This window comes from Pinus tabuliformis, chromosome 6, assembly GCF_031772625.1.
Source record: "Pinus tabuliformis cultivar Carrire ecotype Pingquan chromosome 6, CPIR1, whole genome shotgun sequence".
Lineage (NCBI taxonomy): Eukaryota > Viridiplantae > Streptophyta > Pinopsida > Pinales > Pinaceae > Pinus > Pinus tabuliformis.
Window position 1 is genome coordinate 1,713,229,534 of NC_142292.1, and position 12,119 is coordinate 1,713,241,652.

Below are 12,119 nucleotides of genomic sequence, written 5' to 3' on the forward strand. Positions count from 1 at the left end.
GTTTTCAAGCTGGGGCCTCCAGTTGCATTGGATCAAGTCATCTGTTGTTTTTGTAGAGGGCCAGTGTCCCATAAATTGTCCTACCAACCCTCTTTCAACCAAGGCTAGGGCGATTTTGATTGGTTGGTCTTCTGGCAGGGCGATCTCAGGAATTTCCTCCAGTTTTTTGATGAATTTCAGGACTTCTGGAACCAAATGTTTCTTCCCTTTCTACGAGAGCAATCTTCTGAATGCTTCTTCTGAAGAGATTGGTGGGTTAGGAGAAGGCTCCCCACCCCCAGGAGCACTCATGGCGGCTCCAAAGGAGGGAGGCAGAGCCTAATTGTGGGGATGCTGAGAAGGATTGAGAGCCCAGCAGCAGGGGCTTTCAAGTAGGGGGCCTACAGAGGGCTGCAGGGGCCGAAGAAGCAGGGGCGCGGGAGCTCCAGTTCAAAACGCGCGTGCAAATCACCTTGAAACTCAGTGCTGCCCTCCATTTTCATTCGAGTTGAAATATCGTATTAAACATAGATTTGATCTAAAGTGGTCATTGTATTAAATATAAAGTTTTCTTAAAATATTTTTGTCTCAAAATGCTTTTGTCATAGGCTTTTCTTAAAATAAATTTCTCTAAAGTTGTTTGTCTTAAAATAATTTTGTCTTAAACTATTTTTGTGTTAAATATAAAGTTGTCTTAAAATATTTTTGTGTCAAAATGTTTTTGTCTTAAATATAAAGGCTTTTTTTAAAATAAATTTCTTAGCCTTCAACTTCTTTTCAGCAACACCTACCAACACTATAAAGAAGTCTTTCCTTAACCACATAAAATCTAATTCTACATGTCTTATTGTAAATAATTAAAAACTATAGCCTTTCAACCAAGTCCACATATCGAGGTAAAGTAAAACCGTTTCTTTCAAATAAAATTGGTTCAAATTTTGGCACAAGAGACATGTCTAGTAGTGAAAAACTAAAAGCTATGGCCTTTCAACCAAGTAAAACAATTTCACATATAAAGGTAAAGTAAAACAATTTGTTTGAAATAAAATTGGTTCAATTTTTGGCAAAAGAGACGGGAGAATCCATCATTTGACTTCTGTTGCCAGCCGAATATAAGCCTATAATGATGACTCAAGTAGATGAAACCAATCAGAGCATAAAAAACTAAATATAAAATAATCTAGAAAATAATGTTTTTAATTACATACGTACTGAAAAAAAAAAGTTTTTAATTACATTATACATACACGGTCAAATAAAAGAAAATGAATGTGAAAACACATACAAACTCATTATATTAGGGCTACATGAAATCTAATTCTATAATGGCAGGAATAATAATTTACATAAAATCTAATTCTACAACGGCAAGAATAATAATTTACATAAAATGATACCATGTATATTGAGCAATTTCTTTTATGCTATATATCGAATGATATTAGAATTTTCTTTGTCCCGTTCTATGAACTCCCTTGAAATCAGATCTTCAATCTGCTTCTGCATTAATTTAACTTTTGGTTTGAACGTGGCTTGCAGTTGCTCAACGCATTCAACGAATAATTCCTGACTGCTCAAGACTTTTCTAGCCTTCATCGTCCGAACTATTGCAGCATCGATGGCATGGCATCTATCGCCATCTACAACCTCGCTGACTCTCTTCTTCTCATCCATTTGTGGAAGTGAAATCTTAATCCTCGCAGATTTGCAGGTGAAGCTAGCATTGAATTCAAAACTATCAGTTTTTGTTATTGTTTGAGTCACCGGCTCCTTCAAAATAATCTTGTACTTTCCACATACAAATGAATGAAGCAGTCTAATAACATCCTCCTCTCGCAAATTTAATTGTGAACTGATTTCTTCATAGCTCAATCTTTCGAAATCGTTGAACAATAAAAGCATGACTGCCTGGTTGGTTGATACTGCAATTTCTATTGGCTTAGTATCAAAGTTTCCTATAATTTTACAATTTCCCAAACAATACATCCATGTAAGTTTACGATGCTGATATTTTGTAGAATAAAAGCCTTCATACGCCCTAATGCATTTAAGAATTTCCGCTGGTGAATTGAGGTTGAATAACTTGTAGGTTGGCCAGAACCCATTATTTAATACTGTAACAGTCAACTCTATTCCAGGATGCACATTTGAATAATCATGAAGATATGTGTTGAAGTCAAGTTGAGTCTCCCTTGCCAGTGTGAAATCATTAACCATGCCCTGCATCTTTGACGTTAGCTAGAGACCACATTGATGCTTTATCTTTGACAACATGGCTCGTTCATGGCTCTCATTTGCGCTTTTATGGTGTAGTAATCTAGAAGCTAGTTTTTTCCTGTAAAATTCACAAAATAAATCTCTATCACTAACATACTGAAGGAGATTCGCCGCCTTTCCAAGAATACCCTCAATATGATCATCACTTTTTTTCACAAAGACGCTCTTTTTAAGCATGTTGTCACAAAATGTAGCCAGAAACTCTGCACATGTGCTTTCTTCGACTTTTTTATCACATATTACTTCAAATGCGTCCCTCAAGGCTTTATAAAAAATACTGCTTCTTTGAAATGCATCCACAACGTAACCACTACACTTATCATGCACTTCAATAATCTTCTCCACCAACTCATATGCTGGAATGTCATCTATATGACTTCCGTATCCATTATTATTCTTGACAACATCTTCCACCCATTTAAATAATTTTATTCCTTCGCTGATTACATGCTGTTTAAAAATATTTGCAAAAGGTTCCAAGCCTTGAGGTATTCTACAGAACAGCCTGTACATTCTCGAAAGATCGTCTTTCTTGTCATTTGTAAGCAAAACATGACAGCCCGAATACTCATTTTCCAAAAGTTGAATATAATAGCGGGAGAGGATTTCACTTTCTACTTTCTCTAATAACTTCTGCTCTTTGCTGGAATGCAAATAATGAGCAACTCTTTCTTTCTCACGTCTCAAACATTCTTCGGCCTTTATCATATAGTGAGCACATGAATCCTCCTCTAATATCCATAATGAACCCTTCCTAGAGTAGTAAGCTCCAGTATCTTCCAACATGGGAGCTTCAAAGTCTTTTTGGTACAAATCCATGCGATTCAATCCCATTTCCACAAAAAAATTCACAATGTTTCTCAACAAAGCGCGATCAATTTGTTCTCCCTCGTGCTCTCGATTAATCAACTCAATCACCACATTCTTCACATTAATCTTGATACCGTGATACACCACATCATGGAAACACATCACTCCAACTTTTACTAGCGAAACCAGGGAGTTTTTCCCCACGAAGTAAAGATCCAAATAAAAGAACATATTTGAGGTGAGTCTAACCAGCACCTTCTCATAATTTCCCCAACATTTCTCAACTTCTTTCAACAGGAACTCACCATGCACTTCCCCTAAAGTTGGCAATATTGTGACAGCAACGTATTCTTCCAACGAAATCCTGTACTTGTCATAGAGTTGTTGTGTGTACAGGTAAGGAGGCCTTTGGGTGCACATTTTGTACACAGTTGTATAAATCTTAATGTACTCCGTTACAGGAAACTCGCCTTTTAAATCTGTTTTGAGAATATTTATCAACTTTTGGATGCCATTCTGAATAATATCCCATCCTTCATTGAATTCTATAGTACTTGTATCTGTTGACGTCATCATCTTTTTCCAAGTGGTAACTGCCCGCCTTTCTTAGCCTTCACCTAAACAAAAGAAAAAGAAATTGTGTCGACTGCGCCTAAACAAAAGAAATTGTTTCACATGGTGAGGAAGAAGAGAAGAACCATTTTGATATATTTATACGGAGTTAGCCACTCCATATGGGGCACCCAAATTTCTGGGCCGACAATATGTGAAATAAATAAATTATGAACCATATAAACTTCCATCTCAAACTACCGTACACACCACCGTAGGGTAGGTCCACTAACTGGATATTATAAAAATAAAAATATTAGAAACAGATTTCATAACATGACTTTCATGTTACTTACATATTTATAAATGCGATATAACTTTCTACATGGAACAAAACCTGCCTTTGCATCCCAACACGGGGACACATCATGCTTCTCATGGGGTTGGAGGGCAATCCCTAGTTGGCACCTTGTCTTCGCCCCTAACTACCTAGGGTTCAAACTTCATACGCCGGGTTTCACAATGGTGGAGGTGGTTTGGATGGGAGCCAGATAGGCCGGGTTTCACGTTGGTGGAGGTGGTTTGGATGGGAGCCAAATAGGAAATTATATTCAACGTTAAAAATTTATATTTATATTTATTGAATTTTATTGGGAGAGGTTACTTTATTCGAAAATATCGAAACATTAAATTTAAGAATTTTAAAAAATAGTTTATAAAAACATTTATGAAAGATTATCTATTTATGAAAGATTTAACACATTAAATATTACTTTTGAGCATGTATACTTGAGTATATATGAGATGCAAACTTCATTATTGACCCGAGAGGCTCATTCTACACCAAAGTATCATATGTAACACTGTACCCCAGTCATCAAAATTAAATTGAAATTTTGCTCATATTCATCCTAAATTTTTAGATAATGTCTAGTCATAAAAAAATTTAAATGTGAAGAAATCACATCCCTCTTCGCTCCTGTTAGATCCCTATTTAAGATGGCTCTTTCCATATATACATTTCAACAATTTATACATACAATTTAGAGGTATCTTTTGGTGGGTGTGAAAACTCATTATCTTCCTGATTGTTCGAAGGTTTTTTGTTTCAGCTGCATTGGATCAATGTTCCTTACGAGGCTACAATGTCGCCCATTTAATCGCCCTTAGGGGAAACTAAAAATAGATGAAAATTTGTCTTGTAAAATATTTGTAATTTCATAGTAATTCTGGGTCGTTCATTATGCGGATGATCTCACGGTAGAAGTTATGTTAATCTAGGGTTTTTTCCCTATAAGGAAACCTTCGGTTTATATGAGGGAATTGTATTATGAGAATTGTATTACAACTATGTATTATTATTATGAGAGAAAAAACCCATTTAGTTCTATTTATGCTATGTTTATGTCATCGGTTGATAGTTTTTAGTGGATCGTTTTGTTGCTTTAGACAATTTTCTTTGTGACACAATCTTTATTGTGAATTCTTGATACAATTAAAAGCATGTATTATTTTTGGATAGTTTGTGGCTACAACCTTTTTTTGGGTTTTTGTATAGTTTTTCAGAATATGTTTATGGCACAGTTATATGTGGATGGTCTTTTGAGTGCTATTCATGGAATATAAAGAATGTAATTTTCACCATGAATGAAAGTAATTTTCCAATTTCCATCAAAATGAACATAATGCATAGATCCTATAGGTTTCTAAGGTGCATAAATGACCCACCTTACTATAACCTTATTCGCTACTTAAGAGGGGTCTCAATCTAGCCACTATAGAGGTGGGAGCCCCTGTGGGAGAAATTAAAAATTTTGTGATTAGAAAATTCAATACTAAATTTGATATCTATCCACATCAAAAGAAAATATGACAAAATGTTGCTATAATAACAAGATGGTTCAATTTTTTTGTTGCTTGAAAACACAAGGAAAACTATAGTAAGGTAAATTAAAAACATTTGTTGATTGTTTGTACATGAGAATTGTCCATATTGGTATGATTGCTACAAATTTTAAATTGCCTAAACATAATTCCCCTTTTAGTCTAATGTTTGCAAGAAAAACAACATGCCTTCACTTTCTACAATTTTGAACAGTTATTGTTCCCTATCTATCCATTCTAAATGAAATCAATATGTTGAATGTTATGAAACCAGCTCAAGAAAAGATAGATCAACGCCTTAGAATTCAGCCTCTTCGAGGGGGCAACCTCCTTTACATTACATAAATGAACAATTCTTCGATGATTCAAATGACAAAACCTCCTTTCTATATATAGGAGTCTAAGGAGTCACAATATAATCCAGCGGACCTAACAATAATAATATAAAGCCACAAAAATAACAATAGAGGGATTCTATGGGCACATTAATAACAATATGGGGGCAATGGGGGCACAACAATATAAATAAGGGGTATAACTACAATAGTAATGGGGTAATCACTAGTATTATAGGGACCCAACATGCCCCTCTCCTTCAAAAAAGTGTTGTCCTCAACGCTTGAGTAGTTCTGGATATTTCTGCATAAAATTCTCATCCTCCCATGTGGAATCTTCAGCGGATAAGTTCTTCCACTTGATAAGGTACTCTGAAATTGATCGATTTCGTAGCTGTCGAGTTCTTGTTTCTATAACTGCTTCCGGTTCCAATATAATTTTTCCTTCCTCGTCAAGTTCTGGCAATATTGTTTGAACTGGGAGCTTGTCGCCTATAACCTTCTTTAAACATGAAACATGGAAAACTGGGTGCAATCGAGAAGCTGCAGGAAGCTCCAATTTGTATGCCATAGTACCAATCTTTTGCAACACCTTGTACGGACCATAATACTTTGGTGATAATTTATTATCCTTCTTAGCTTGCTTGAGGGACATTTGCTTATATGGTTGTAGCCGTAGGAATACCCAATCACCTACATCAAAACTTCTTTCACTGCGATGTTGATCTGCCTGTTGTTTCATTCTATTCTGTGCCAACACGAGGTTATCCTTTAAGAGTTGGAGGACTTGTTGTTGATGTTCGATGTGATGTTCCACTGCCTGAACCTTAGAATTTTCTCTTAAATATGATGTGATGGATGGTGGTTGATACCCATAAAGTGCCATAAATGGGGTCATTTTTGTTGCTGTATGAAAGGAAGTGTTATACCACCATTCAGCCAGAGGCAACCATTTGACCCATTGTGTCTGTTTATCAGATACAAAGCAACGAAGATATCCTTCCAAACATTTGTTTACTATCTCAGTTTTCCCATCAGATTGAGGATGATAAGATGAGCTATGAGCTAACTGAGTACCAAGACAAGAAAATAATTCTTCCAAAAATTTCCAGTGAAAATGGGATCTCTGTCACTTACAATAATCTTTGGGTTTCCATGTAGCTTTTGAATTGTTTCCATAAATGCAGTAGAAACTGTACTGGCTTTAAATGGATGTGATAATGCACAAAAGTGTGCATACTTGGTAAGTCTGTCAACTACCACCATGATGACACTCTTTCCCTCAGACTTGGGTAAACCTGTGATAAAATCCATTGAAACCTCCTCCCAACGTTGGCTTGGAATGGATAAAGGTTGTAATAGACTCGGTGTCTTAATTGTTTCAACTTTATTTTGTTGGCAAACCAAACATTCTGCCACAAACTTTTGAATATCTGATTTAAGGCCATCCCAAAAAAATTCCTTCTTAACCCTGTGGTAAGTTTTTAAAAATCCTGAGTGCCCTCCTAAGGGAGAAGTGTGCAATTCCATAAGAATCTTTTGTTTTAGCTGGGAATTCTTACAGAGGTATAAGCGATCTTTGTACCATAACGAATCATTTTTCCAGCTAAATGTATCAAACGTACTGGAATCTTGTTGTAGCTTTCGAATAAGTGCCCACACTTCTTCGTCATTCTTCCATTCCTCCCTTGCTTCATTTATCCAATCTGGTTGGATAATAGAAATGGCGCACAACAATGCTTCCACATCCTCATCCTTTCTTGAGAGTGCATCTGCCACCACATTTTGCTTCCCTTTTTTGTAGATGATTTCAAAGTCATAACCCAACATCTTTGTGACCCACTTTTGTTGCTCTTCAGAGGATAATCTTTGTTCTAAAAAGTATTTAAGGCTATCATGATCCGTTTTTACCTTGAAGTGTCTTCCCATTAGGTAGGGTCGCCATTTCTTAAGTGCATGGAGTATTGCCAACATTTCCTTCTCATAAATAGCTTTTCTTAAAAACTTTCCCTTGATTGGACGACTTTCAAAAGCAATGGGTCTTTCATCTTGCATTAGAACAACACCAATTCCATTTCCTGAAGCATCACATTCCACAATAAAGGTTTTTGTGAAGTCCGGTGTAGCTAAGACCGGTGCTTGGCACATTGCCTCTTTAAGATGTTCAAAGGCCTTTGTTGCTTCCGGAGTCCATGAAAATGCATCTTTCTTCAATAATGTTGTTAGAGGTGCTGCTATTCTCCCATAATTCTTAACAAACTTGCGATAATACCCTGTCAACCCAAGAAATCCTCGCAGATGCTTTATGGATGTGGGGATTTTCCATTCCTTAATGGCTTTAATTTTGCTAGGGTCTACCTTAACTCCTTCATGAGATACAATATGACCCAAATATTCCACCTCCTGGACTCCAAAAAACATTTGGATCTTTTTGCATATAATTGTTTCTCCTCCAATAGTTGTAGCACCCTGTCAACATGTTCAACATGATCCTTCCAAGACTTGCTGTAGATTAGTATATCATCAAAAAATACTAACACAAATTTTCTAAGGAATGGTTTGAAAATTGAATTCATCAAACCTTGAAATGTTGAAGGTGCATTGGTAAGGCCAAAAGGCATGACCAAAAATTCATAATGACCCTCATGAGTTCTAAATGCCGTTTTCGGAATGTCTTCAATCTTCATTCTGATTTGATGATATCCTGAACGAAGATCCAACTTGGTGAAGTAAATTGATCCATGCAATTCATCCAGTAATTCATCAATGACAGGAATGGGGAACTTATCTTTAATAGTGAGCTTGTTGAGCTCCCTATAATCCGGACACATGCGCCATGATCCATCCTTCTTGTGCACCAATACTACTGGAGTAGAGAAAGAACTTTGACTCGGTTGAATTATACCAGCCTCTAGCATTTCTGCAACCATACGTTCAATTTCACTTTTTTGGACATAGGGATATCTGTACGGCCTGATGTTTGGAGGAACACTTCCTGGAATCAGATGAATAGCATGATCATGATCACGCATAGGTGGGAGACCTTTGGGAGTCTCAAATACCTTGGAATGATTGTCCAGGACTTTTTGGAGATCTGGAGAAATAGATGATTCTAATGTGGAAACATCTAGCGAACATAATTGTGCAATTACACCCTTTGCTCCTTTTTTAGAAGCTTTGTCATACCATTAGAGCTGATTATCTTTCCTGGTTTCCCTGCAATACCCCTTAATTCAACTTCCTTTCCTTCCGTAGAAAATTTGATGAAAAGTTCTTGAAAATTAAAAGCTATTGTACCCAAGGATTGTAGCCATTGGACTCCTAGTACAACATCAGCACCTCCCATTGGAATGGAAAGCATTGGGCTAGTCAATACATATTCTCCCATGGATAGCTTGATATTATGGCACTTTCCAGAGAAATTTATTGTTCCTCCATTTGCAATCATCACTTGAAACTCTGGTGCTGGATATAGGAAGCAATTCAATTCTTTTGCTACCCTACAATGAATAAAATTGTGGGTGCTTCCTGAATCAATCAACACTATTACCTTTTTCTTCTTGATTTGTCCTTCTATCTTGATGGTTTGAGGAGTGTTTATTCCCGCCAATGCATTACAAGATATGGTCGGATTTATTTGTTCTTCATCTAGGCTTTGTTCCTGGATTTATCCTCTTCTTTTGACCTTTCTTGCTCCTTTTCTTCTTCCTCTTCACAATCTATGTAGAATAATTTCTTCTCAGCACACTTATGACCTTTAGTGTATTTGCTATCACAACTGTAACAAAGCCCTTTTGCTCTTTTTTCTTCCAATTGTTGTGGTGTCAACCTTATAGGTTGTGGAAGACTAGGGGCAACAACACTTCCATCTTTATAGTTGTGAGTGGTATGCTTCCTGGTTGCCATAATTTTGCTTTCCATTTTTCTTGCTAACCTGAATGCCTTCTCTAATGAATCAGGTTCCCAAAGGCGAACATCATGTTGGATATTATCCTTTAAAGACCCTATGAACACATCAATCCTATGCTCCTCTGGAATATCTTTTACCCTTATGTTCAATTTTTGGAACTCCTCAATGTGCTCCATTATTGAACCCTTTTGTTTGAGACTTATCAATTGGCTAAAAAAAGTGTTGCTTTTTGTATCCTCATAATGTGCTATCAATTCTTCCGTAAAAATTGCCCAAGTGATAAATTGTTTACGAGAGCAAAGCCATTGATACCATACAAACTGATTTGGTTCCAAATATAAAGTTGCCATACGTACCTTTTGTGTGTTTTGCACATTATTGAGATCGAAGAATTGCTCCATCTGTAATATCCATGTGGCAGGATCCTTGCCATCAAACTTCCTCATATCGATTTTTGGAATATGGTGGGTCTTCGATCCAACATTAGAGTCTATGGAATCATGATTAACATTTCTTTTGTTCACATCATGAGTTTCCTTTACAACCTTTTCACCATTAGTAAGTATTTCTTGTAGAAAATTTGTCAAATCTGTCTTCAAATCTGCCATGTCTGTCTTCAAATTTGTCCTCAAATCTACCTTCAGATCATCCATCTTAGCTTCCATGCCCTTTATCTTAGATTCCACGCCATTTATCTTAGCATCTGTTAGCTTTTGTGAGCGTGACATTTGTTGCACTTGTTCTTGTAATTTTGATATATCATGTAGCATTTCTTCCTCTTCTTCATGAGTCATGCTAGAGCTTTCAGGTTCCTTACTAGGTGTTTGCATTTTCTTTCCTCGGGGCATAAGTTACCGATAATAATGCTTTACTATGCCCTTTGAATTCCTTCAAACCAAGCTTATGCAAAAATTTAAAAAAAAAACTACACACCTTTTTTTTCTTTGTAGAAGCCTGATATTGAATCTGATGTATATCTGTAATTTCGAATCATCCAGTTCTGAAATTGTGACTTGTAGTAGCCTTCTATGTCCTCTTTCCAATGCCACTAGTCTGATCCAAATTGGATTCTCCAAGAAAGAGTTATGCACAATCTCCCGCAGTGACTTGATTATAGACTAGTTCAGTAGAGCGAACTTGTATGAAGTGCCACGTGTCACTGTTTCAACCTTTGACTCTGAAAAATATATAAAAGAAAACTACAGTCCGTCCTCTTTCTGTACCTTCTTACGAAATTTCAATCCGATGCTCAGAACGAAAGTTATGACGATTTTCCCCAGGTCACCTGTTTTGCGTGTAATTCAGGAGTCTGCAAAAAGACCAACTTCCTCAGATCATATCTCCGAAAATATCGCGCGAAAAGCTCTAAAATTTGGACCCAAGGTTCAGCGCGATTTCTTCTCAAATGGGTTTTTTTTGCGACTTTTGAAACGTCACAGAAAAAAGTTATAGCGAAAATGCCACGATGACCTGTTTGGAGCAGCGAAACCCTAGAATCCAAAGCTCTGATACCAAATGTTATGAAACCAGCTCAAGAAAAGATAGAAAAGATAGATCAACGCCTTAGAATTCAGCCTCTTCGAGGGGGCAACCTCCTTTACATTACATAAATGAACAATTCTTCGATGATTCAAATGACAAAACCTCCTTTCTATATATAGGAGTCTAAGGAGTCACAATATAATCCAGCGGACCTAACAATAATAATATAAAGCCACAAAAATAACAATAGAGGGATTCTATGGGCACATTAATAACAATATGGGGGCAATGGGGGCACAACAATATAAATAAGGGGTATAACTACAATAGTAATGGGGTAATAACTAGTATTATAGGGACCCAACATTGAAAGATGGAATTGATTTCCTACACACACAATTTGGTGTGGCATAATGAAGATATCCAAAATTCAAAAAAGTATCTGCCCATGCTAGTTGGAGCCTCTCTTATACTTATCTCCTCATTCGATGAACCTCGTTTAAACTTGCTCTTTCTTTGGCTTCGGAAAATCAACATGTGTGAAATAGTTGCATCAACAATGATAGGGTATGGGGAAATAAGACAAATTTGCAATATTGTGTGAGCAACGTCTTCTTCCAACAAAATCTTGTACTTGTCATAGATTTGTTGTGCGTACAAATAAGAAGGCCTTTGGTTTCACATTTTGTAGACAATTGTTTAAATTTTTATGTACTCTATCACAAGTAACTCATCCTTTAAATATCTTTTGAAAACCTTTGTCAATTTTAGGATGCCCTTATAAGTAATATCCCATGTTTCATTGAGTTCCATAGTTTTATTGGTGGAGGTCATCATCGTTTTTGAAGTGGTAAGTGCCCGCCTTTCTTAGCCTTCAACTTCTGTCAAGT

The 12,119-nt window shown here is 36.5% G+C and overlaps 1 pseudogene; it reads right to left on the reverse strand.

The window, feature by feature from the left end:
• Window positions 1–1,398: 1,398 nt before the first annotated feature.
• Window positions 1,399–3,639, reverse strand: LOC149265608 (cullin-1 pseudogene; annotated as a pseudogene).
• Window positions 3,640–12,119: the final 8,480 nt, after the last annotated feature.